The sequence below is a fragment of the Manis javanica genome, chromosome X (assembly GCF_040802235.1).
Source record: "Manis javanica isolate MJ-LG chromosome X, MJ_LKY, whole genome shotgun sequence".
Lineage (NCBI taxonomy): Eukaryota > Metazoa > Chordata > Mammalia > Pholidota > Manidae > Manis > Manis javanica.
The window spans coordinates 93171603-93192887 of NC_133174.1; the positions used below are offsets into that span (position 1 = coordinate 93171603).

Genomic DNA, 21285 nt, shown 5'->3' on the forward strand with positions numbered 1-21285 from the left:
TAGTGAAGAAAGTATCAATAACATAAAATGGAAACATCTGCAAAGCACTGACACATTTTATGGGTGTCCCTCACTGGGAGGAGAGTGGTTTCCCAGAACACATTTTAGAGGATGCCAGCATCACTGGGTGTTGAAAGGTGTCATGTAAAGAAGAGGGCTCTGCAGGCAAATAGGGTTGGGAAAGGCTGGGTTAGCCACCATTAAAAATTAAAAATGTTTCTGCTTTGAGACTTCTCAAAACCTCTAATAATGTTAGTGTGCATGACGGTCTCTAAAAGATGAAGGGAACAGAGTCTGTGGCTAGATGCCATTTATCAAGTACTTACTGTATGCCAGGCTCTGAGTTAAGGGCTTCACATGTATTAATCCTTGTGGACACTTCATTACATAATGTAGATGCTACTGTTCTCTTCATTCTACACATGAGGAAATTGAGGCACAGACAGGCTAAGTAACCCATCCAAGGGCACAAACTGGTAATCAGCAGAGCTGATACTTTGGGAAATTGTGCTAGAGAGCATCAGATCAGAGACTGTACAGATGCTCACCAAATCCATTTCCTCTTCTTATAGCGCCTACCACCAAATTACATTTCCCAGGCTCCCTTGCAATGAGGTGGTCATCCTTACCTTTGAAATGTGAGCAGAGGTGATGTGCATCCCCTCCAGGCTGTGGCAGTTTAGATGGGTATGCCTGCTCCACCTTCTCTCTTTTCCCTCACCTGTTGGTAGAACACAGAAGATCTAGTATAGGACTTCAGGGTCATAAAGGTGGTGAAGGCACACTGTGAAATGAATTACGGTCCCTGAGTGGCTGTGTAGATTAGTGCCCACCAGCTCAGCCCACCGTCACTCTTTCCAAGCAGCATTGGACTGTGACATGTGTAAAAAATAATTGTTGATTTCACATTAAATCACCAAGATTTGGGGACTGTTAGCTACAATATTTATTCTGTCCTATCCTGACTGAACATAATCAAAAAATTCTTTTTTCCTAGAACATTTCCTGGGACAAATATTCTGAGGAGTTTAGGTGAGGAATGGCTATGTAGTAGAATGAATACCAGCTTCAAAAATAAGTCGGATTCAAATGTCAGTTCTGCAATGGGTGTGCAACTTTGGGCAGGTCATCTAACTTTTCTGAGCATCTGTTGCCTAATTTAAAAGGAGATAATAATGCCAAACTTAGTCATTGTGAAGATTATGTGAGATCATGTACAGAAAGTGCCTGGCACACTGACACACAGTAGGTGCTCATAACTATTATCACTACAGGAAAGCCAAGGCACTCTGCCTGACACATAATCCTAAGGACCTAATAAATAGTGATACTCTTTTTAAAATTCCTTCCCACATCCTCAGGGCTTAAGGGCTGGCTTAGCTTGGCAAGTACCTTGTCTGGATTTCTACCCTCCCAGCTCCCTCCCATGCTGTGTCTCCTTGGCAGCACCTTCCTCTACCTTACCAGCACTGCTGGCCCATGCTCCAGCCGCATCCTATCCCAGACATAAGCCAAAGCCCTGAGGGAAACAACTCTCTACTGAGGACCTGCCTTTTTAAACGGCCTTCTGAGGTGAATAATGCCCCTTTTCCAGACTCTAGTCCTCAGCTCCAACCTCCTCTGGAGCCCTCTGAGCTGACTCCGATGGCTGGGTTGGGCCAGGGCTATGCTGCCAGCCTCCACTCCCAGTGTCCAATCTAATGCTCCCTTCAGTGTGTGGAGACCAAATGTGATTTCTTAAGGTATCAGTCAACATGGTACCCTGAATCCTGCAAAGGGGTATGCCCAGGCCCCAGGAAGACCAGAAATTGCAATAGCTATGGGTAGACAGCTGGTGAGTGGGGCATTGGGAGGGTGGAGTATGTCTGCTGCAGAGCGAATTCTGGTGGCAGGGAGTTCCTTGATCTGTGGTGATATGTGATGACTTTGGGCAGTGATCCAGAAAATTTAATCCACACGAACTCACTTCTTCCTAGAACAGGCAGAACACGTTTCTTGCGTCCTGCCCAGCTCCAGAGCCCTCATAATCTCCTCAGACCAAAAAAAAAAAAAGAAAAAAAAGAAAATGACAAGCTCAGCTATTTTTAATTCCCTGCTTCTTCAAATTTGTCCTGGATCTCTCAACTGTTTTTCCTCTTCCCTCCATCCTGGAGTTTTCATTGATTTGAGACTCTTATTCCTTTAGGCTGATCAACTTCCTGAGGTAACCACTTTGGTGGATGTCAGTGCAGAGCACACTCTTGCTGGGGGCACAGAGGAGACGCCTTCCCTCTTCTGCTGTGGGCCATGAGCTCCTCCCCAGCTACCTTTGGTGTTTCCTGCTGTTCTTTACTAGGAAGCTCAGGGGTGCTTAACCCCCAGCCCCAGTCTAGAGCATTCTGCACACTGCATGAAGTAGCCCACTGGGCCTCAAGCCCTCAGAGAATAACCATGTTGGGACCCTTTCACAGGTCTTCAAGGCTCCGTGGCAGATGACACTGGGCAGCGGAGGCTGAGCTGAGGATTCCTGGAGAGAAACCTTTAGAAGGTGCCACAGCATCTAGTAAGAACCTCTGGCACCTTGGGCAGACTAAAATGACATCAATAGCAATTGTTTGGGGGTAGGGGGAACAGGAACAACACATTCTCAAAGAGCAGATAAGCTCTGGCCTCAGAAGGCACGGCTGGCCCAGGGACGCCCATGGGCCACCTCATCCAGTCTTCACTTTATGGTGGAGAATGGGGAAGGTAAAATAATTACCATGGCTCATACTTACTGAGTACCTAGAGTATGTCCAGCACTGTTCTAACCACTCTGGAGACAATAATGGGTTGAATCCGTAAAATACCCCCTATAAGGAAGGCATTGTTATTATCCCCATTTTAAAGGCAAGGCAACTGCCTCTAAAGAGACAGGTTACACTGATGGTAGGATAAGAACCAAGGTTTGAACCTTGACAATCTGCCTCCTAACCCCATGCTCATAACTGCCTGGCTAGAGTGCCTGTGTGTAGAAAAGCCTCCTCCCCTGTACTCCACCTCCTGATTTAGTCCTTCTCCACTTAGTTCCCTATGCCTGGGGGTTTTATATGCCTCAGAAAAAATCCTACAGTTTTGCTGTGGTAAGGCCCTGGGCCAGTGAGGCCTTAGGGCTCAGAGTAGGGAGCTGCTCCTAGGTATCCAAGATGGGCCAGGAAAAGAAAAGAAGGAGGGTAGCTAAATCAGATGTTTGCAAAAGGAAACAGCTAGCAAAGTAACTGGAGGGTGGGAGAGAATCCCCTCCCCTCTCCAGGCAATACAAATGCTCCCTCCAGTCCCCAAGTCCAGCCAAACACACACACACACACACACACACACACACGCATGCACATTCATACACACATACTTCTGTGCTCAATTATTCCAGCAGAAGGGCAGAGCAGAGCAGCCAGAAGAGATTGCTTGTTAGTGAGGAGCTTGGCAAATGTGCCCTCCAGCTCTGCTTTTGAAAGAGGTCAGAGAGCATTGGGGGCTGGGCAATATGCAGAACTCCCTGGGCTTGGAGCACTCCTTGCAAGGGCAGACGGCAAGGAGACACTGGCTGTCCTACAAGATGGGCTTATGACCAACTCTGTGAGCAAAGCTTGGTGGATAGCCTCCAGGACTCCCAATCAAATCCTAAGGATGCATTCTGGAAACTTCCTAAGGCAGACTGGAAAGGGATATTCAGAGGAAGTCTTTATCCCTCTTGACTCAGCTTATCCTGCAGGACCCCCTCCAGTGGGCAAGTGCAGACAGTGCTCAGTGTCCGTCAGTTCCCTAAGCTTTTACCTCCTCTGCATAAAAGTGCAGTGCTGGTCAAATCTAAAGTCTGCAATAGCAATAAGTACATACCTATCAATAATCACCCTAAATGTAAATGGACTGAACGCACCAATCAAAAGACATAGAGTCACTGGATGGATAAAAAAACAAGACCCATCTATATGCTGCCTACAAGAGACTCACTTTAAACCCAAAGACATACACAGACTAAAAGTGAAGGGATGGAAAAATATATTTCATGCAACTAATAGGGGGAAAAAAGCAGGAGTTGCAGTATTTATATCAGACAAAATAGACTTCAAAACAAAGAAAGTCACAAGAGACAAAGAAGGACATTACATAATGATAAAGGGGTCAATCCAACAAGAAGATATAACCATTATAAATATCCATGCTCCCAACACAGGAGCACCTACATATGTGAAACAAATACTAACAGAATTAAAAGGGGAAATAGAATGCAATGCATTCATTCTAGGAGACTTCAACACTCCACTCACTCTGAAGGACAGATCAACCAGACAGAAAATAATTAAGGAGACAGAGGCACTGAACAACACATTAGAACAGATGGGCCTAACAGACATCTATAGAACTCTACATCCAAAAGCAGCAGAATACACATTCTTCTCAAGTGCACATGGAACATTCTCCAGAATAGACCACATACTAGGCCACAAAAAGAGCCTCAGTGAATTAAAAAAGACTGAAATTGTACCAACTAGTTTCTCAGACCACAAAGGTATGAAACTAGAAATAAATTACTCAAAGAAAATGAAAAAGCGCACAAACACATGGAGGCTTCACAACATGCTCCTAAATAACCAATGGATCAATGACCAAATAAAAACATAGATCAAGCAATATATGGAGACAAATGACAGCAATAATTCAATACTGCAAAACGGGCGGTACGCAGCAAAGGCCATGCTAAGAGGAAAGTATATTGCAATACAGGCCTATCTCAGGAAAGAAGAACAATCCCATATAAGCAGTCTAAACTCACAATTAACAAAACTAGAAAAAGAAGAACAAGTGAGGCCCAAAGTCAGTAGAAGGAGGGACATAATAAAGATTAGAGCAGAAATAAATAAAATCAAGAAGAATAAAACAACAGAAAGAATCAATGAAAGCAAGAGCTGGTTGTTTGAGAAAATAAACAAAATAGATAAACCCCTAGCCAGATTTATCAAGAAAAAAAGAGAGTCTACACACTTAAATAGAATCAGAAATGACAAAGGAAAAATCACTACAGGACCACAGAAATACAAAGAATTATTAGAGAATACTATGAAAAATTATATGCTAACAAACTGGATAACCTAGAAGAAATGGACAGCTTTCTAGAAAAATACAACCTTCCAAGGCTGACCAAGGAAGAGACAGAAAATCTGAACAGACCAATTACCAGCAACAAAATCGAACTGGTAATCAGAAAACTACCTAAGAACAAAACCCCTGGACCAAATGGCTTCACCGCTGAATTTTATCAAACATTTGGTGAAGACCTAATACCCATTCTCCTTAAAGTTTTCCAAAGAGTAGAAAAAGAGGAAATATTTCCAAACTCATTTTATGAGGCCAGCATCATTCTAATACCAAAACCAGGCAAAGACATCACAAAAAAAGAAAACTGCAGACAAATATCCCTGATGAACATAGATGCAAAAATACTCAACAAAATATTAGCAAACCAAATTCAAAACTACATCAAAAAGATCATCCATCATGATCAAATAGGATTTATTCCAGGGATGCAAGGATGGTACAACATTCGAAAATCCATCAACATCATCCACCACATCAACAAAAAGAAGGACAAAAACCACATGATCATCTCCATAGATGCTGAAAAAGCATTTGACAAAAATTCAACATCCATTCATGATAAAAACTCTCAACAAAATGGGTATAGAGGGCAAGTACTTCAACATAATAAAGACCATATATGACAAACCCACAGCCAACATCATACTTAACAGCAAGAAGCTGAAAGCTTTTCCTTTAAGATTGGGAACAAGACAAGGATGCTCACTTTCCCTACTTTTATTCAACATAGTACTGGAGGTCCTAGCCACGGCAATCAGACAACACAAAGAAATAAAAGGCATCCAGACTGGCAAGGAAGAAGTTAAACTGTCCCTGTTTGCAGATGACATGATATTGTACATCAAAAACCGTAAAAGAGTCCACTCCAACACTACTAGATCTAATATCTGAATTCAGCAAAGTTGCATGATACAAAATTAATCCACAGAAATCTGTGGTATTCCTATTCACTAACAATGAACTAGCAGAGAGAGAAATCAGGAAAATAATTCCATTCACAGTTGCCTCAAAAAGAATAAAATACCTAGGAATAAACCTAACCAAGGATGTGAAAGACCTATACCCTGAAAACTACAAGACACTCTTAAGAGAAATTAAAGAAGATACCAATAAATGGAAACTCATCCCATGCTCATGGATAGGAAGGATTAATAATGTCAAAATGGCCACCCTGCCTAAAGCAATCTATAGATTCAATGCAATTCCTATCAAAATACCAGGAGCATTCTTCAATGAACTAGAGAAAATCGTTCTAAAATTCATATGGAACCACAAAAGACCTTGAATAGCCAAAGCAATTCTGAGAAGGAAGAATAAAGCTGGGGGCATTACGCTCCCCAAATTAAGCTCTACTACAAAGCCACAGTAATCAAGACAATTTCATACTGGCACGAGAACAGAGCAATAGACCAATGGAACACACTAGAGAGCCCTGATATAAACCCAACCATGTGTGGTCAATTAATATATGATAAGGAACCATGGATATACAATGGGGAAATGATAGCCTCTTCAGCAGCTGGTGTTGGTAAAACTGGACAGCTACATGCAAGAGAATGAAACTGAATTATTTTTTAACCCCATACCCAAAAGTAAACTCAAAATGGATTAAAGACGTCAATGTAAGTCATGAAACCATAAAACTCTTAGAAGACAACATAGGCAAACATCTCCTGAATATAAGCATGAGCAACCTCTTCCTGAATGCATCTCCTCGAGCAAGGGAAACAAAAACAAAAATGAACTCATGGGACTACATCAAACTAAAAAGTTTCTGTACGGCAAAGGACACCATCAACAGAACAAAAAGGCATCCTACAGTATCGGAGAATATATTTGTAAATGACATATCTGACAAGGGGTTAACATCCAAAATATATAAAGAACTCACATGCCTCAACACCCAAAAAGAAAATAAACCAATTAACAAATGGGCAGAGGATATGAAGAGACAGTTCTCCAAAGAAGAAATTCAGATGGCCAACAGACACACAAAAAGATGCTCCACATCACTAATCATCAAGGAAATGCAAATTAAAACCACAATGAGATATCACCTCACACCAGTAAGGATGGCCAGCATCCAAAAGACTAAGAACAACAAATACTGGCGAGGGTGCAGAGAACGGGGAACCCTCCTACACTGCTAGTGGGAACGTAAGCTAGTTCAACCATTACAGAAAGCAATATGGAGGTTCCTCAAAAAACTAAAAATAGAAATACCATTTGACTTGGGAATCCCACTCCTTGGAATTTACCCAAAGAATACAAGTTCTCACACTGAAAAAGACTTATGCACCCCTATGTCTATCACAGCACTTTTTACAATAGCCAAGATATGGAAGCAGCTTAAGTGTCCATCAGAAGGTGAATGGATACAGAAGATGTGGTACCTATAAACAATAGAATACTATTCTGCCAGAAGAAAGAAACAAATCCTACCATTTGCAACAACATGGATGGAGCTGGAGGACATTATGCTCAGTGAAATAAGCCAGGTGGAGAAAGACAAATGCCAAATGATTTCCCTCATTTGTGGAGTATAACAATGAAGAAAAACTGAAGGAACAAAATAGCAACAGACTCAGAGACTCCAAGGATAAACTAGTGGTTACCAAAGAGGAGGGATGTGGGAGGGAGGGTTGGGAGGGAGGGAGTAGGGGATTGAGGGGTATTATGTTTAGTATACATGGTGTGGGGGATCACGGGGAGAACAGTGTAGCACAGAGAAGGCATGTAGTGAATCTGTGGCATCTTGCTGCACTGATGGACAGTGACTGCATCGGGGTATGGGTGGGGACTTGATAATATGGGTAAATGTAGTAACCACATTGTTTTTTCATGTGAAACCTTCATAAGAATGTATATGAATCATACCTTGATAAAAAAAAAAAGTGCAGTGCTGGTGACAGACCCTTCAGGGTCCGAAGAACAAGCTTTGTAAATATAAAGCAAAGCCTTCCCACAACCCTGCTCTCCCAGTGGCGCGCAATCCTGTACAGCGAGAACCAGGCCACCTCACATCATCAAACATCTCTCTGCAATTGCCACCTACTCCTCTATTCTTACTCTTTTCCTACTTTTACAGGCACGTTCTCACTGCACTGACATGACTCAGTATACTCTTCCGTAAATGACACTGTCCTGCATATCTCGTTTTGAGAATCTGATGAGACAAAAGTTCTTATTTTTGACAGTTTTTTGTAGAAGTATAGTTGATGAGACAGAGTTCTGACCACTCTTGTGGAGTACACAAAGTGCTACAGTGCCAGGAGACACATTTGTCTCACCCACGGGCCTGTGACCTTCTCATCTATCTAGTTATTTCCTTCCTAGTGCCTAGCAGAGTATTTCACACATAGTCAATACCCTGTAAAATCCAATTTCATGAATTCCAGCTGTGACTGGGAGCACAGCATTTTAGGACAACAAATATCGCTGTAGCTTCTGTTACTATGAGCTGCTAAGCCTGGGACCAAGACCTTTCTGTATTCCCAACAGCAGCATCGGTAGACAACAAGTGAAGCCAGTGTCACTCATTTTTCTTCAGAGAGGCTGTGGGTAAAACTGTAATATTTCCAGAATATGTTGCCTGGCTTTAGTGTATCTGCATATCAACAGGCATTACTCGGGGGTGTATAAAGTAGTTCACCTCCATACCAATGGGTAATTACCTAGATGACTGAAGGCTTATCTGAACCTGAGAGGTTAGGGGGAGGTCTTGTTTGCTTCTGCCCGAGCAGGAAAGAGATGGTCCCGCACTACAGTTTATAAACAATAAACAGGTTTTAAACTTTATTTCTCCCTTTGACTGATTTCAGTTTTAGAGGTATTTTGCCCTGGGATTTCCTCTCCCTGGAGATACAGGGGCCCAGCGGGAGTAGGGCTGTGCTGGGCTGTAAGGAGACTGGGTGAAGGCACAGTTTCTCCCCTGATTAATGACAAGTAGCAGAGGGAGGGCAATGTCTGGGACCTGCATTGTGGTGGTAGTGGGTGGAAGGGAGGCAGTGGAAGACATGGAGACTGTTCAGACTTTGGCTCTGTGCTCATTCCAAACCATTTCAGACCCAGGCAAAGTGAGCACAATGAGGGAAGTAGGCTGAGCGAGACCATTTCACTCTAGCAGCAAGCAGATAGATGGCCTAAGACTTGAGAGAAGAGAAATGATCACAGACTCATAGACCTGGATGGGACCTTCAGGGCCATCTCCTTCATTTTATAGTTGAGACCCAGCAACCTGAAGTAATTCACCCAAGGTCAGAGACCCAGAGAAGGTCACAGCCATGACAGGAACCCAGGTAGCCCAACTCACAGACCAGTGTTCACTCTATTCCCCTTTCTCCTACTAGGGGAAATGTCCCTTTATTCTTTCATATCCTGTAAGCCATTTGGTCTTCATAACAATCCCAGGAGTCTGGCAGGACAAGGGCTGTCATTATTATTTTATACCAGAGGAAACTGAAGCCCAGAGAGGTTTTTGCATCCATAGCCATAAATATTGGTGATATGGCCAGGCACATAACCTAGTGCTCCTGAGGGGCAGCTGAATGGTTCAAAGCATCACAGCTGGAGTCCAACGAACCTGGCTTTGAATTGCAGTCCCATAGATTACTGTCCATGAGACCTTGATGAAATTATCTATCCTCTCTGGGCCTCCATTTTCCCAACTCTGAATTGGGGAATGATAATAGTACTGACCTCAGAAGCACATGGTGAGTGCTTCATAGCTTAGTAATTCTTCCTTTACTTTGCACCCTACACCCATCTTCAGTGCCTCTCTCTTCAAAAGGAGTCCAGGGGGAGGAGGGCGAGGGGCCGTTGATAAAAGCTGAGAGCCGGAGCTCTGGAATGACACAGGGACCAGCAGCATTCTGCTATCACCTGGCCTCAGCCCCTCCTTCCTCCCTCATCCTGCCAAGGACACTGGACAAATGAGCACTCAGAGCAGACTGGTACTCCCCTGGCCATTTGTGTTCCTGGGCAGGCAGCCTGCAAAATCTTTACAAAATTTTTTTTTAATCAGCAAATCCCAATTGCCTGACCTTGGAAGCTAAGACACAGACAGATAGACAACAGATGTGGAAGAGTGAGCCAGGAAGACGGAGGGCCCCACTGCATAGGGGCGGGAGAGGGGGTGGAGTGAAGATAAAATGAAGGCGAGGAGATAAGTGTACACAAATATGATGCTCACCACATGGCTCCCTTTTTCCCCAGACAGCCAAGCAGCTCTGTGGCCTTGTAGTCCCAGACCCCCAATTCCTTTAGCACCCCCAAAACCAAGGTCAAGGTCAAATCCTGACACTGGCCCAGTGAGAATCCCAGAAAGCAGGAGTTTGGTTTAGAAGACAAGGAGTGTAAATGATAAACAATTGCTCTTTCCAGAAACCCTTCTCCCCTTTTTCCCCCCAAGTATACTTATTTATTCCTTTCCCATATGTATAATTTGACTGGTTCTTAGAACACTGCCCCAGTTCTGTCTTAGGACCTCTGTGAGGGAATACCATCCTTCAGCTACAAAACAGGTCAGAGTCAGACTGGAGACTTGAGGCATTCCTGTCTGGTTGCCTCTCTGGTCACGACTCACACCTCACAGATTGCTCTTCCTAAGCTCTTGGGAGCAAGGCTTTTCCCATCCCTTCTCTTCTCTTCTTCAGCAGCAGGTCCCTGAAGGCTACTACCTCCAGAACTGGCCGTGTTCAGGCAGAGCCAGGCTGGGCTAAACCAATTGGCCTTCAGCAGAAATCAAGGCTGTGGCAAGTGAAAGGCAGGCTTTCCAAGCACCTACCTCCCTGCTAGGGACAGTTCAGCTCAGTATGTGGGCTGTCTCCCCAACAGTATCACTGCCTTTGGGTTCCTTTCCCAGATCCCTGTAGAGTGAGGGCAGTTTTCTTAAACCAGCTGTCAGGTGTTCTGGCCCCTTAGCACCTGAGCTATGGAGCCTATTTCTCAGAGCATCCAGGAGGTCTCTGGGCAGGTATAATGTTGGCTCAGTCAGAAGAGGAGGTAAAGCTTCTCCCCACCCTTGAGCAAATATGGGGGCTAGTGCCATTGAATCCAGGACTGCCAGGCTGGCAACCTTACTGGTGGGGCTCCTTGGGTCAAGTTCTCAGTACAAAGATGGGGGTACTGGGGACGTGAGGGGCACACATCCCTCTGAGGCTCACATCCCACAGAGAAACATTCAGGATGTGGAAGCCTCTTGCTTGTCTCTAGCCACATGCCTCCATTTCACTTTGGGTGTCCTCCAGCAGAGGCACCTTCAAGTGCAGCAGTTGGCATCCCCAGACAGACCCAAATGCCCAGGTGTCTGGCTCTTAGTACTCCCTAGTCACTGTCACTGCCCTCTCAAAGAATAAAACAGATGAATTAGGAGAAAGGAAACTCATATTTGGTAAGAAAGTATTGGTTGCCAGACACTGTCTTGGGCACTTTCTTATACCTTCTCCCATTTCTTTCGATTTTCTTTTCTTTTTTGAGTGGGGGAGGGGGTTGTGCCTCAGAAACAAAGATAAGCATTGATTGGGATTCTGTTAGAGTCATACTATCATTAATTCATGTATGACCCACTTTATTCTATTTTGTTTCTATTTTTTATTCATCTCGGTTTCTCTCTTTCTTTATTGCTGTCCTCAATCACATCTCTTTTCCTGATAGACACCCACTCTTGTGTGTTGGATTTACATAAATGATATTATTCTGTACATCTTTTTCTGCTTCTTTGTTTCATGCAGTATCACAATTTTAAAGAGCTATTTATGTTGATATCTATGGATCTAGTGTGATCATTTTGACTACTGCATAATATTCCATGATTTGAAACTGTTGTATTTTATTTATCTGCTCCCCTGTTAATGGAAATTTAGGTTGTTTCCAACTCTGCTCTAATGGTGATATTACAATGAACATTTTCATATAAGCCACTTTGTGTACCTGTGAGAGCAGTTTTGAGGGGGATATATCTCCAGAAGTGGAATTGCTCTGTCACAAAGCATATACAAACTTAAGTTTTCTGAACACTTTCAAATTCCTCTTCAAAATGGCTATATCTATTTACATAATTCCTAACAATGTATGCGGATCCCTGTCTCCCTTCATTGTTACCATAATTATTATTAACTTACTTCTTTTAATAAATGTTTTGCCAGTCTGATGAGCATAAAAGAACATCTGTTGCTTTCTAAATTAGTGTTTCCCTAATTATACATAATGACGTTGAACATTTCTTCAGGTGATTATGATCCACTTATCAGAGCTTCCCCTTCTGTAAGTGCCTATTTCTCTACCAATTTCCTGTCTCTTTATTGCCCTACATATTCAGAATATTAATCTTTTTTGTTCATGTACATTACAAATATTTCTCCAATTTTTTCTCATCTCTCTGTTCAATTTGCCCACTGTATCCTCCATGGAAAAGAAATCTTTACTTTTAATGGGCTTCAATCATATCCATCCACTTTTGCCTTCATGCTGTGTGCTCACCACACCATAGGAAAACCTTCCTATCTCAACACTGCAAAGATACTCTCTTACATTTTCTACTACGATTGTGTAGTTTTGCCCTTTATGTTTAAGTATTCAATACTGCTATAGTTTATTTTGTATATAGCATGAGATACACATTTAATCTTAGTAATAAGATTCCCTAAATTGACTAAAATTAATAATGAATGAATTTTTCCACTCTTAAGTGAGGCCCAGGAATGCATGTCACTCCTTCCCTCCATCTTTCCTTTTTACCCTGTGAGCACTCTTGATCATTTTTAAAGACCAATGAATAGGAAAACAGGCCACCATCCCTAGAGATTACAACACTGTTCTCTGGAAGCAGCCCTAGGTCATAAAGAGTTCACTGATTGATGGGGCAAAAGCCAACAGATTACAGGGTATTTGCACCAGCCTAAGTAGGCTTAACTCCAAAGTGGCCAAGTAGCAAAGTAGCTTGGGCAAGGATCCCTTAGAATTCTGTTAGTGACTCCTGCTCACCTTCTTCCTCCTCCTCTCCCGGACCTCTGTCACCCCACCCCCACCCGTCCCATGATAAGATGCAGTCGTCTGCCTCTCTCACTATCCAGGGACTCTTCTCTGATAGAATAACATTTCCTGGGCTTCCTTCACTGAATTACTCATCTCTGCTGCCTGGGCATGATAAAACTCCTCATTAAAAGCCCTGGGTGGGAGTGACCTACGTGCCCCGGCCCCCACAGCTAGCTGGAGAGAAAGAAAGCCAAGGGGAGGAAGGGGGCAGCGGCAGGGGTGAGGGGTCTCCCTAGAGGGCCTGTGAGAGGGAGTCCGGGAGACCAGGGACTCAGGAGGGTGGTGGGGCCTCTTCACTGTGGGGGGACCACAGACACTTGGTGCTGATCTGCTGCGTCGCCCTTCTCGAAAGCTCTGGACAGACACAGAAGGACGGATCCTGCCATGCTTCCAGCCTTAGAACCTCCCAGTGCTGAGCAGTCAAAGAAGATCCAGTCATGGGACTGAAGGCAGGCTGTTGGGACTCTGCTTGGCTGGTAAAGTAGGACAAGTTCGCCCTCCTGTACCTAGAGGACTGGGGCCATGTGGGGCAGAGAACCAGAGTGGGGGGAGGAGACCTAATTTCTGGTCCCAGCTGTGGCATTAGCTGGCTGCGTGACTCCACCTACATCACTTGGCATCTCCGTGTCCGAGTCTTCACTTGTACAAGGGAGGCAGCATATATGGTGCTGAGGTTCGGGCATGGGCTCTGGAGCCAGCTGCCCAGGTGCACATCACAACCCTGCCTCTTCTGAGGTAGCCTTATGCCTGTCGTTGGAAATACTCATCTTCCAGAGTTTGATCTGTTGAACAGTGGTCTTCCAGGCCTGTCATTGTTCCAGTGTCCAAGTCACTGAGACCTGGCTTTTCATTCCGGAGGGAATACGACATTCTGGACATGAGAAGAGGTGGTTTCCGGGTTGCCCGAGCCACCCGTTCAGACTAGGTGCAGACCCTGGGTCCACATCACTGTGTGAGCTCACGCAAATGTGCGTGTGGTCCCCCTTCATTGTTGAGGCACCCTTGGAAACGTTGCCATGGAGACACAAACACTCCTGGGCTCCCAAGGCCACCTGCTCATGACTCTGCATTATGGCAGGGTAAGGGCTGGGAGGGAGGAAAAAGAATTTTCCCTCTGTCCTTCCAGGTTCTTGGCTGAGACCCCCTGTAATGAAGGACAGATTAGCAGGAGGAAAACCAGCTGCTGTTTCATACCATGTATGCCTCCTGTACACGTGGGAGGGGCCAGAAAAACTGAGTAACTCCCCCAAATAGCCCAAGCCACCACCTTATACACCATGTTCAGCTAAAGACAAAAGACGTCAGGGGGAGTGGCAGGGAGCATGGGTTATGGGGTTTCAGGCAGAGCACAGTAAACAAGGGTGAGGCTCTTGTGCAAACGTGAGGTGTCACCTTCTCCATCGGGGGGAGTTTCTGGATTTGGCCATCCTGTTCCTGGTGCACAGAGGGAGACCCCCTTACAAATGGAGATTCCCCTTATAAACATAAACGGCTCTTAGAAAAGGGTAATTTCTACAGAATTTCCAGACCTTCTGCTATGTCTGATGCTTCTGAAAAATAATCAGCCTAAAATGATCCTTATGCTAAAGAGGCTTATCTTGGGGTGGCAAATTCTGCTCCCCTTCAGTGCCCACCCTCGGGGAGCCAGAGGCAGCATAGTCCAGGGCCAGGGCAGAGGGCAGCGAGTCCCAGGGCCCCTCCTCCCCCGGCCTCAGGGAACCCAGCCAAGCAGTTGGACACGTGGCGCTTCCCCTGGCCTCTACCCCCAGATGAGGCTGCTTCAGCTTCTCTGTCTGCCTTACATCTGGGGAGTGACCTAGCGTTCTGCCCAGAGCCCAGACCCTGGGAAGATGGGGCTGAGGCCCTGCTTTCAGGCCTTGTCAACAGAGCAGTGAGACCTGGCCCCACAGACGGCTGCCACTCAGCACTGACCTCCCAGCTGGGGCTGCCACCAGTGCTGTCCCATCCATTGTTCCCTCCACTCTTTCATTCATTCATCCATTCATTCCAAAACACTTAGCTGACATTTTACCCTCTGCTGCTAGATGCTGTGGGTGCTTGGCAGTGAGAAAAACAGGCACGGGCCTGGGCCTCGTGCAGCTTACGGGCTAGGCGGTGAGCGTTTATGAAGAACCAATGGATATGAGGTGACAGATTGTGATTAACAGAAGAAAATAAAAGGCAGGATGTTGGGAACACCTATAAGATGGAGCAGGAGCCCAGGAGAGAACTCTGAGGAGGCGCTATTTAGGCCTGACCCTGAGGAAGAGAAGGTGCTAGGCTGCTGGGTGCAGGAGGGTGAGGTGTGTCCCTTTGCCTGGGCCACGGCACTTCCCAGCCCTTTGGACCTGGTGTAGTCAGGCTCTCTGAGCTCTGGATGCTTGGTGGCTTTCGCTTGTCAAACAAGCTCTGACTGCTGCCCCTGAGGCTACTTGATACCTAGCCCTCGGACCACGTGCTGTGGAGCCCCCTAGAAAACTTGGTAAAATGTAGATGCCTGGGCCATACAATGACCCCAGAGACTTGGAGTGAGCAGGCTGCGGTGGGCCGGAGAACTTGCATTGTTAACAGGGTCCCAAGATGGTTCTGATGGTACTGGAACTAGAGAATCTCTTACATACCTATCATGGTAAAGATGGTTTGGTAGCAAAAATAAAATTTTAACTTATTTTCCATGTTTATGAGCTTGAGTTAAAGAATGATTTTCTCTCAAGAGCCTTTGGTGATCCCTGAATGTAATTTTTTTTTAATGTCAGGCTCTGAAGAGTGTGCTCTCCCTTCATTTTGAACTTTTTGTGGGGTTTTTTTTTTAGGGTTACCAACTGTCCCAGTCTGTCTGGGATCCTTCTGGTTGTATAATTTTAATTCCATGTTCAGGAAATGCCCTACTGTAGGCAAACCAGGACAACTGGTCAGCTTAGTTTGATAGAGAAATGTCTACCTAGATTTACCTAGACCTGGGAGGAGTCATTCAAAGTCCCCCCCCCATATCCCTCTGCGCAAAGTCCTCCCTACCTGCTAAGCTTGCCTTCTCTTCCCTCTGGAAATGGCCTCACAGGGTGCTCCTCTCTCCAGCTCCCCAGCAGGTACCCTCTGTCCTTTTTCTTTCTAGACAGGTATCATATCAAAAACGAGCCATGCCAACAAGCCAGGAAGTTCCACTGCCTAACCAGAGTGCTGGAGATGGAAATACCAAAGCTTCACTGAGGGCTAAGCCCTGGACTTAGAAACCAGAGCAGAAAGAAATCATCAGCTGTTGGATCACAGGGTAATAGAAAAGAAGACATATAGCAATCGCCATGGCAACTGGCCTCCAAAGGCCCCAGCACCTGTTCCTTTCTACACAAGATTTCCCCAAACAGGGATATTTCTTACTTCCTTGTTTTTGTTTTCAATAAAGATGTTAATTTTATTTCCCCTCATTTGTGCTTAATGTTCCAGTAGCAACTTACCCTCTCCTCCACTCTCCAGCCCCTCTGCATCTCTCCCAAAACTTTTCGTCCCTCCTTTCCCCATCCTTCCTTTCCCTTCTATCTCCTCTGTTTATCTGTCTATCCCCACAACTTCCTATCCCCCCAAGCAAAATTTCTAACCATCTCTTCTCCCAGGGCTAAGCCGTCACCCAGGATGTTTTATCAGCTGAAGTTCTAACAGCCTAGTAAGCTAGTAAGCATTGACCTGGGTGAAAGTTACAGGGCACTCCCCTCAAAGCCCACATCCTCTGTTCGCGTGTCTCCCAGCTGGGGTGAGGTGGGGGGCACAGTGCAGTAAGACCACTTCAGCCTACAGAGCAGATGAATGGAAAGGATAGAGAGTAATAGTAAGTTTATCAAGTGCTGACCATGTGCCCGGCCTTGTATCAGAGTCTACTATCACATTTACTCTTCATGACAATTCTGATGGCACAGGTCTTATTTATTATCTCACTTGATGGATGGAGAAATGAGGCTTAGACTGGTTAAGTGTCTTGTGAAAAGCCACACAGCTACTGAGTGGCAGAGCAAGTATTTAAATCCAGGTACTCTAGCACCCAAGCCTGCCCCTTTCATGATCACTTTCAGAAGAGGTCTGGGGAGGAAGATCCTGTCCTGACTCACTGACTGGGAATAGGGTCCAGGCAAACCCGTTAAGCAGCATTATTTGGAGGGGGTCTGGTCAATAAAAAAGTCCTAGACAATAAACACTGTCTTTTGGCTTAGATGCATGGGAGCAGTGGTGCAGAGAGAGGAGCCAGGGAGTTGAGGAACCCTTGCTGTGAGCCTCTTCTCCAGACTCTCAGCTATTGCATTCTCTCATTCTTCCATTCATCCAACATACATTTAACAAGTATTTCCTATGAAACAGGCTTGGCTCAACCTATCCATATGCATCCTTATTGTTGTGGAAAGAGTGTTGGGTGCTCGGAGCCCTTTTATGAGGGCTGGCTCTACACTTGCCTTCTCTGAGCACCTTGTAGAGGCAGAATCACTTTCTACCCAGGAAATTTCACCTGAAACAAAAGGGATCAGCACCTGCCACTCTTTAGAAGTGGGTTCTCTCAAAGCAAGGGACTCGAAGGCTCCCCATTACTTGTGCCCATTTGCCTCTCAGAGCATGCAGCTTCTTCTTTCCAGATCGCTTACATCTTGTGATTGAAGAGACCCAGCCCTCTATAGCACACAGTATTTGGATGGGACACCAATCTTCTATGTTAATGTAAAGAAAGACACAATGTTATTTTTATCGTATCATTATTATAGTGGGACGATGTGTGCCTAGGGTTGCAAGGGAGGTTGGCCCAGCAGAACAGGGATTAAGAAATGGCTCCAGTAAGGAGGTTGGGTACCAATATAGTCTAAGGAAATCTAATAATTTCTATTTCTTTCTCTTGCACTCTCCTCTCTTCTCCTATTCTCTGATTTTGCTCCTTGGTTTTTTTTTGGTTTTTTTTTTGGGGAGAGAATGAATTACTGAGTAAACAGTGGAGGAAGTAGCTTGTGTGTGCATAATTCAGCTGATTTGTGGCTTAATATAAAGGGACTCCCTTAGCCCTACTGCCGATCCTTTACTGCAGAGTAGCAACTTGGGAAGGCCAGATTGCCTGGGCCTGTGTTCTGCTGGGAAGAGCTCATGGCTACCAAGTGTGGTGCAGAGTGTAGATGTGCACATGAGTACCTGGTGGAGAGATCACAAAGAGGACTGGTTTGGGTTTTCGGTGGAAGGCTACAGTGTGATGGGGAGCAAACATCTTGGGAGCCAGTATTTCTGAAATGTACTCCCAGCTCTGCACCAAATAGCTGGATCACCTTGAGGCTGTAATTTCACCCTTTTGGTTCCTTCTGTGGCCTTCAAAAAGAGAGGATTGGATTTGATCTTTAATATCCTAGCTGTTTCTAACATTCTATGACTTGGTGGCAATGCATGAGATTTTTAGGGGGATTCTAGCCCTTCATCTTCGTTTGCACCCTGCAACTCTCTCTTCTTTATTTTTAGTCTTTCCCCTTATTCCTCATGAAATAAATACATTTTAAGCACCAAATGGAAGCCACAAGGTGTTTCTAAGCCACCTAAGAGGGCAGTCAAGGCTGCAGCCATCTCTGCTCATGACAGGTTGGGCCAAGCTTCTGCACAAAGACATTCGAGAAAACTTGGAAGTCAACTGCATTTTCCTTCTACTTAGCTCAGGCACAGAGCAGGGCTGAAGAGGTTAGGCAGCAGGGAGCAGAGGGTGGTGGAGCAGAACAGTGAAAGATCAAGCCCTTCAGAAAAAAACAGCTGCTGTGTTCATTTCATCCATGATTCATCTGGTGGCTAAAAGGATCCCCTCATCCGGGTGGACACAACTTCTCCACTAACCATAGCAAAGTTTTATTTGGAAGGAGGTATTGATTGCGGCCTGTCCACTGACCATTAATGTTGTAAGGATCCAGTTTGTTCTCACTTGACTACAGCAGTCAGTTGGGGGAGAAGCCTGCACAGCTTTGTCTCCTGGCTTCATAAACAACTTGTTTGACCTTTGGGAAAAAGGCCTATCCCATGGCCAAGCTCTGTGGAATGCAGGCTGGAAAAAGGTAGTTTCTTTCCACAAAAGCCTCTAGAGTGGCCTTTGATTCCTAAAAAAGCAAGATACTTGCCCCTTTCTCTAATTTCTATTACCTCCTGAGACCTGGGGGGGAACTGCATAACAGAATCAAGTCCCATGATGTATCAGTCATTCAGTACTTCCTATTCCCCCATTCTCCAAATGAAGAGACCTACCCTAACCCTCACTGGGTCTCAGTAGACTTCAGTTCATCTCTGGAAGATGATACTCTGTATGTGCAGCTGAGTAGAGATCTGAATAGGTACAGAGCAATGCAGAGGCCACAGACACCTAAACATTTCTTAACTAAGAACTACAAAAAGAAGCCTAATGTCATCTCTGCTTCAGTCTATCTTACTGGTTGGCTTGATTTCCACCCATTTGTAAAAATAATACACTGACGTTTAGGAAAGTGAAAGTACAATGAGCGTGAAGGCACAGGATGTGAGGCAGAGAAGACAGTATGCTGGGTCTTCGTTTTGCCATCTGTAAAAGGGATCTAAGAAAACCAATAATAGTATATCAGATTGAAACTAGGAGTTACTAAAGACACTACAATGTATCTGATAGTAGTTATGAATCCTGCCAACTTGGAATACAGAACTTTTTCTACCTCTGACCAGTTGGAAGTGCTCAAATGCCAGTAACTTCTTTCCCACAGTAATGAGAGTTCCTTCCCAATCTCCACAGGGACAAGAGAAACCTCTCAGAGTCAGGGGATGAGGAGGGCCCTTTGGTGTCATTAGAGTCAGTAGTAGACTTAGCTCTACCTCAGGATTCAACGGGTGCAATTAATATGAGCTAGACTCCCCTGGCCCTGGCCTTCCTAGTACTGATTAACAGCTCCAGGATTTGGTCTCTGGTCTTAGGCAGACCTCTTTAGTTTTAGCTTTCTCTGGATATCTTCTGATTGCTGCTGGTTGCTACTCGATCTTGAGTGGAATTTCAGTGAAATTTTTGTCAGAGTCAGAGCCACCAAAAAAGAGCCACTTCAAATTCTCCCTCTACAATAGCTCAGGATGAGCTGAGCTCTCCTGCCCATGCTTCCAGTTTCTTCCTGGGTGCTTCTCTGAAGTACAAAAATATTAATCCTTACTCCATGAATCTTCCAAATGGTCTTCTTCTACCCCATTCTACCATTTCATAGATCTGATTCTGTACATGGAAAATACTTCGGTTTCCTGAGTGCTTTTGCTTAAGGTGATGCAAGTGACCAGACTTCCCTGGCTCTGTGCCACTGCTTACCTGAAAATGTCAAGACCTCAGCATCCTATTTGTCTCTCTTGAAACTGGTCCATAATTGAGGCTGGTTGTTCTGGGTTTGCAGTTATGAAACAGCACCTGCTTTTGACTCAGCAGCGGGCTCACTGCTGTGGAAAGTGAGGGGATTACAGAACATGTTAGATGTAATGCATTGCGGAAAGGTTACAGAAAGAAATGGAAAATAGGCAGGACAGAGAAACTGGAGTTCTCAAAGCAACGCTTTCTCTTTTTATTTATTTATTTAAAATTTTTATTAAGGTATGATTGATATACACTCTTATGAAGGTTTCACATGAAAAAACAATGTGGTTACTACATTTACCCAAATTATCAAGTCCCCACCTATACCCCAATGCAGTCACTGTCCATCAGTGCAGCAAGTTGCCACAGATTCACTATGTCCCTTCTCTGTGATACACTGTTCTCCCCGTGATCCCACACATGATGTGTACTAAACATAATACCCCTCAGTCCCCTTCTCCCTCCCTCCCCACCCGCCCTCCCACACCCCTCCCCTTTGGTAACCACTAGTTCATTCTTAGAGTCTCTGAGTCTGCTGCGATTTTGTTCCTTCAGTTTTGCTTCATTGTTATACTCCACAAATGAGGGAAATCATTTGGCATTTGTCTTTCTCCGCCTGGTTTATTTCACTAGCATAATGTCCTCCAGCTCCATTAATGTTGTTGCAAATGGTAGGATTTGTTTCTTTCTTATAACTGAATAGTATTCCATTGTACATAAGTACCACATCTTTATCCATTCATCTACAGATGGATACTTAGGTAAAGCAACGCTTTCTCAGGGTCAGAAGATGA

General features: G+C 44.8%; 1 long non-coding RNA gene across 1 annotated transcript in view; it reads right to left on the reverse strand.

The window, feature by feature from the left end:
- The window catches only part of LOC118970557 (uncharacterized), a 40785-nt gene that overhangs the window by 2490 nt on the left and 17010 nt on the right, over positions 1-21285 (reverse strand). Inside the window, exons 3-5 of the long non-coding RNA XR_005058615.2 lie at positions 20453-20577; positions 630-721; positions 327-416 (exon numbers count right to left, since the gene is read on the reverse strand). This is a non-coding gene — a long non-coding RNA (uncharacterized lncRNA). The remainder of the gene's footprint in view (positions 1-326; positions 417-629; positions 722-20452; positions 20578-21285) is intronic.